This window comes from Rhagoletis zephyria, unplaced genomic scaffold (genome assembly GCF_001687245.7).
Source record: "Rhagoletis zephyria isolate East Lansing unplaced genomic scaffold, Rhagoletis_zephyria_1.1 Rzeph_scaffold_05274, whole genome shotgun sequence".
NCBI classification, from domain to species: Eukaryota; Metazoa; Arthropoda; class Insecta; order Diptera; family Tephritidae; genus Rhagoletis; species Rhagoletis zephyria.
The window spans coordinates 4,189-10,938 of NW_016162357.1; positions in this window are offsets into that span (position 1 = coordinate 4,189).

The following is a 6,750-nucleotide window of genomic DNA, read 5'->3' on the forward strand; positions in this document are numbered from 1 at the left end:
GATGAGAAGCTTTAAAACTGAAAATGAAAATACTTACCCAAGAAAACATTAAATTCACCTTAGCAAAAGCGAGTGATCGCTGAAGCTACAGCGTCATTGAGTTATTTAAATAATTTGTGTTTAATTAAGCTTGTCCAATAATATATTAAATTTAATTACAAATAAACACAATGTCTATTGCATGTAACTAGTTAATGTTTTGTTAAAAGTTTCAATGATGCAGTTGGAGAGATCAACGAAGCTTGAATTTCTGCCAACGTTCTACGATGCCAACCATCGTTGATATATGTTTGTATATATATGTTAGTAAGTACTCAGCTGACACTATTTTTACAATTAAGTATGTGCTATTTTCCACATATGATTTTACTACAAATTGGTCTTTTGTTTAGAGGAGTTGGCAAAAAACTAAATTTATACATTGTTGTATGCTCATAAATTTTCGTCTGAGGTATGCTTATGGGCTGGTTAGTTAGTTCGCCTCCGTTCTTGAATTACGAAATACTCAGTACAAAATATTTAAAATGTATAAACGCACACACATACCCATAAATACTTGGATATACATGCATATACACCCATATGTATGCACATATGCCATATGTACAAACATACATATTTATGTACATATATCCACATGCATGTACTTACCTAGTAGTTTTCAACAAAAATCGTTATGTTGCTATATTCAATTAAAAATTTTATGACATTCTGGTCTTTACACAAGCGTTTACATAGCTTTTTCGTAGTTGTAACAATGATTGCGATTTTTACTGTGATGTTGATGGTGAAGGTACATTCCGTCCGCAGGGGCACTTGATGCTGGTTAAATGCTACTTTTTTCTTTGATTTGTTGCTTTTGTTTGGGATATGATGTTGCACTGATGTCGATTGTCTGCCACTGTAACTCTAGTAATTATTTAATGAATTTATGACTGCTAGCTATTTAAGAAAAAACCTTGAAGAAAATTGTGGTCTGAATGCATCATTGCAACAGCCACAGCATTGCCGCGGCCGCAGCCACAGCAACATCGGCAACAGATTAGTAACCGTCGGTGTGAATGCAAAATGTGAGGTGAGAACACATTGGCGGTAATGACAAAAACAAAAACAAAAAATAAAACAGCAATGATGACACCAAATACAGATGTATGTATGTATAGGGCGATTCAACAAGACCGCAATACGACCAGTGTGGCAAGTGGCACCGTCCTGTTGAAGCCACATATTGTTCAAGTCCATGCCATCTCACTAAGGCCATAAAAAGTTTGTTATAATGTCACGATGATTTGACGGCATCATTTTCGAAAAAGTACGGTCCGATGACTCCGCCGGTCTAAAAACTACAACAAATAGTGAATCGGTGTGTAGGCGATTTTGCTTGTTGGAAACATTCACAACAACATTGTTGAACTGACTGTCGCTCCATATCTAAGCTTGCCAAAGTCTATAGTACCAATTGTCATAAAAAAAATACTTTAAAATGAGCAGGTTCGGAAGGAGCAGCAGTTGAGCGCAACCTTTGCTAGAGAAATTAGTGATCGTTGTGCGTCTTCTGAACGGCTTGATACATTAGCTGACAAACTCTGGTTCACAACTGGTAGCTTTCCCTGCAGGGTAATGGGGCACCAATAAACATAATAATAATAATCCCTGTGTGGCCTTATATATCCATGTTTAGGTATGTCGAGCGTAGATCAAAAAGAGCCCTAATCCAATACAGGCATATAAAACCACCTTCCTAATCTAATGATTTATTGAAGCTGCTTTAGGATGAAAAAGCTTAACAAATATGAGGTAAAGTTCTATGGAGACCCCTTCCACACTTTTTACTAAGTTTAAACACTTGAATTTTAAATGATATTTTCACACTTTAAAAAATACTATGAGTGTCTATGTTTATTAGTGTAAGGTACATATGCATATAAATTGAAGTGCATTTACCTACATACAATATGTGAACAAGGAGTTCCCAAGGTCCCTTTCGTTGCTGTTTGACAGAGTTCTCGGACAAGCACATACATCCATACATACATGTACTTACAGTAATACTGCTACAAATAATTTGCTGTATTTAATGTTTACCGCACTTATGACAAATTACACATTTCCATGAAGACTTGAAGTGTGCCCAATTATCCATCAAAGCTTATACTACGTTGGCAATTTTATGCTAAAGTATATTTATGTGTATTCCAAGTTGTAAGTGCAGGGTTTTTTTACTTTCCCGGTGTGAAATAAAAAAAAAGAATGTTATGTTCATGTGTATAGTATATACACACACATGTATGTATGTACATTAGGCTGGCCTGAAATGCATGTGAAAAAGTATAGTCGGAATTTTAATGCTCTCACTCCCTAGGATTCTTCTACATCGAAAAAAATGTACCCCTATTTTTTATTTTAAAATAAAAAAATATTTAGAGGTCGCTCAAAGCGCTAAAAATTTTCCAGGTATTTTGTATTAAAAAAAAAACAACTTTTCGTAGAAATGCTATAGAATACCTGAAAACCAATATTTTTCAATCGGAAAACTCTGATTCTCTTCAGAAGTCTTCCAATAATAATTATTGATTTAACCATTCTTTCATAGTAAATGTAATGGCGGGAACAATAAAACATCTTTAGTATTAAAAATGGTTAAATGAACAATTGGGTATTATAATTGCAAGTCTCTTGAAGCGAACGAGAGTTTTCCGATCTAAAAATATTGGTTTTCAAGTATTCCATACCATTTCTACGAAAAGTTGTTTTTTTAGGGCTATATTTTTTCGATATCCCAGGGGGTGGCAGCATTAAAATTCTGACTTTACTTTTTTTTTAATCACCCTAATGTACATACATATGTGTAATAATTTAAATATTTTTTGTAACTATGTACATACATACGTGCACAAGCATAAGATTCCTGCCATTTTCAGCAAATTTGCATTGCCATTAAGTTGAAGTGTCGTTAAGTTAAATTTGGCCAATATCCGCTGTAGCTAACCAAAACAGATCGCAAAGGAAAACTGACAAAAAAATTCGTTTAAAACAAACATTTTGACAAGTAATGATATCGTATGTCCCACTTAGTGGACTTAGCACATTTACGACCAGCACTTGATCCATGGAAACTATACTACAACGATAAAGACATTCTATAGACTATGCATATATACAAACATACATATGTATATGTATGTATATAAACATGCTTGCGAGTAAATTATGATGCTCTTGAAGCGGCTTATCACCTAAGCTAAAAGCGTGTAGTACATTCATAATAACTCTGTGTGTTAAGTAAAGCACGCAGGCGTGGAAGAAGATAAACACAAACAAATTTACTTACGAGTATGAATAAACAATGCCTGCGAAAGCAATTAAGTGTTAAATTTTAGAATTGTAACAGTTGTGAAAATATTTACCAACCCATCGGCTATTCCCAGCCACGAAGCCATTGATGGTTTTCGCCGTTCATAAAAACATACACACACACATATGTAAACATACATAGATAGCACTTAGTTGGTAGTGTTTTGCCTTTATGTGCTAACATTTTATCCCTGACATTCTTTTGCACATAAATACAAATTCAAAAGATTCAGCATTTCTGCACTTAATTTTTCACCTTCTTGTTTCATTTCGTATTTATGGTATGTATCGACGAGTGTGTACATATATTTCTTAATCTTATTTCAATATTTGTTTTTTCTTCTCTTTTCGAATTCGCTTAAAATAAATCCAAACAACTTGTTTGTATGTATGTAGGTATGAATGTATGTTAGCATGTATAGGAAATTTAAGTAAACTAAAATTTTGATGAGAACGCGAAGCTTATTAGCCGTCATTAATTTCGGCGTAAATAACCCAACTTAACTTTTTTGATATGCTCACTTAAAATAGGCCAATGTATTTGAAATTACATAAAACTGCTGATGGTTTTAGTTTGATGGGTTGTTTCCAGCGACCGGAACTAAATTTCTTTTCATAGAATTATCTACTTAGGTACATATAAAAGTATGTGTATTAGGGTGGCCCTTAGAAAACGAAATGAACGTTTTTTTCAGTCTTACCCCCTCAATCGGTAATGCCACGGTCATAGATATCACATATAAATTTTGGTCCCAATTGAAGACGGTTAAGGCGTGTCGCACAGGGGGAAAAGTTCAGATTCCTCTATGGAGAGTCAAAAAATTAAAACTATTTTTTTTCATCTAATACTCAAAATCGAGACTACAATAGTCGAAGATGTAGATAAATGTTGGCCCCGATTGGAGTCGGTTAAAGCGTGTCGCAAAGGGGTCAAAGGCCAGAAGCCTCTATGGAGAATCAATAATTAAAATTCGTTTCTTTTGTATTTAATACTGGAAATCAATACTACTAAAGTCGAAGATGTCGTATATAAGTTTAGGTCCCGATTGGAGTTGACAGCTTCTCATAAAAATACAATCGCCGTTCGGAGTCGGCGTAAAACTGTGTTGTTTTTATGAAAAAAAAACCCTACCAAACTGTTGAGTTGTCACTGACAATACGGAAAATGCTCGTGGTGGAAAAGTGGCACTGCCATTTTTTTGAAATAGGCCCTTATGTGACCAGTAAAGTGATCCAAAAATGTATGTAAAAAAAATAAGGTCGGATTTTTAATGCCGCCACCCCCTGGGATTGTTATATACCGAAAAAACTATATACCATATTATTTTAATTTGAAATCAAAAAATATTTAGGGGGTGCTCAAAGCGCACAAAGTTTTCCATGTATTTTATATGGAGAAAAAACAATTTTTGGTAGAAATGGTATAAAACTCTTGAAAATCAATATTTTTCGAACGGAAAACTGTGGTTCTCTTCAGGAGACTTCCAGTATTAATAGCCAATTGTTTATTTAACCATTTTTCATGATAAACGATTTTTTATTGGTCCCCCCATTGCATTTTCTAACGGCTTTGGAGGACATATAAAATATAGTTACCATGAAAAAATTGTTAAAAAAACAATTGAGTATTATTACTGGGAGTCTCCTGAAGATAAGTAAAATTTTCCGATGGAAAAATATTGATTTTCAAGAATTCTACACTATTTCTACGAAAAGATGTTTTTTCTCTATATAAAATACATGGAAAACTTTGAGCGCTTTGAGCACTCCCTAAATATTTTTTGATTTCAAAATAAAAAAATTGGGGTATATTTTTTTCGATATAGATTAATCCTAGGGTGTGCCGGCATTAAAACTACGACTTTTTTGGGACCACTCTAGTGACCAGGTTAGCGTTTTTTGCGGCTAGATCTAATATTTGCATATGCATTTAAAATTGTGGAATAAAATCACAAATGAAAAGGTGACCCCGTTTGATACATATTTGTTGCAAAAATGTTGAAAAATTCAATTTTTTAAATCATCTACCTCAATGGTGTCCAACCGAGTTCGCAATGAGGTTCACTTTGAAACCATGCTATGCTTTGCGGGCAGCGACTACATTAACTTCAATCTTAATTGATCCCTATAAAACCCTTCATTTATTAATAAAATTTATACAGCTCGATAGAATAAAGGAATGCACAGAAATAAAGAACATTCGTTTTTTTTGTGACAACAACAATTTCCTCTTAATTGATAAAGCAGTGTTTCGATTATGATTCATAAATCGATTTTTTGGAAAAAGATAACATTGGTTCGTTACCTAAAATGCAGAGAGAGAAAATTTTTTAATATTTGAGAATAATTTAAAACCTTTATGCCTTGAAACAAATATAAAAATGTATGTGCATTTTGATTCCTAACAACTTCGGACAAAGCATTGGGTGCATTTTTTAATATTTTTTCAGCAGATTCTCTCCATTCTTATTTTAGTTCCATAGATCTAGTTCATAAAAATTTTACCGGCCTGCGTACTTTTATGGATTGAACTTCTGTTCGAAGCGAACTCCTTGGAATAAATACTCAGTCCTTTAAAACAGTAAAAAACTTGATATGCTTGTAATCGACCATTTTTGATTTGGATCATTTTTGTTTTAAGATGAACTTTAAAAAACCTTGCCATACAGCGCCCCACAATTTTAATTTTTTTAATTTTTTTTTTAATGAAAGCCCATTTCCTGTAGATTTAAATAATATAAATAAATATATTTTTTTATAAGCTTTTATCTACTTTCAAAGGCTTGTAAAAAAATAATTACTTATGTTTTTTTATTAACTTATATGTAATAGTACGTACATCTATTCCTTTTCAAGAAATGAAGTGTTTGAGTTCTGGTATCTCCTGAGTGGTACAGAAGTGGAAAAAAGGAAAAAGTTTTGGAACATCTATTTGAGGTATTGCCAGATTTAGAAAATGTGAATACTGATACTATTGATTTGCGCATCAAAAAGATATGTAAAAGGCTTCGACGGTTTTGGTAAAAGGCTCACAGGGTAAACGAAACCGTGAAAAGCAAGCATTCGAGTGACAGAAACTGTATTTTTACCAAAACATGCTACCAAATTGCAGCCTGCATCAACATGTGAATAGCCTGAAGATAAAAGCCAAGGTGGCAGATCACTCCTTGCGCTGCCCGTGCGATATGCCGCATAAAAATCGCCACCATTGAAAGGATAAGAATAGCGGCATAGGAATGTCCGGACATTTTATTTAAAAAAATTCTTCACCGAATTTTATGTTTTATAATAATTCCTAGTGAAGTTTGAAGTCATATATTTAAGAATAGGATCACATAATAAGATCCCGTGATGATTCTTCATATGAGCTTTGGTATTATTCTACCAACGTCTTTT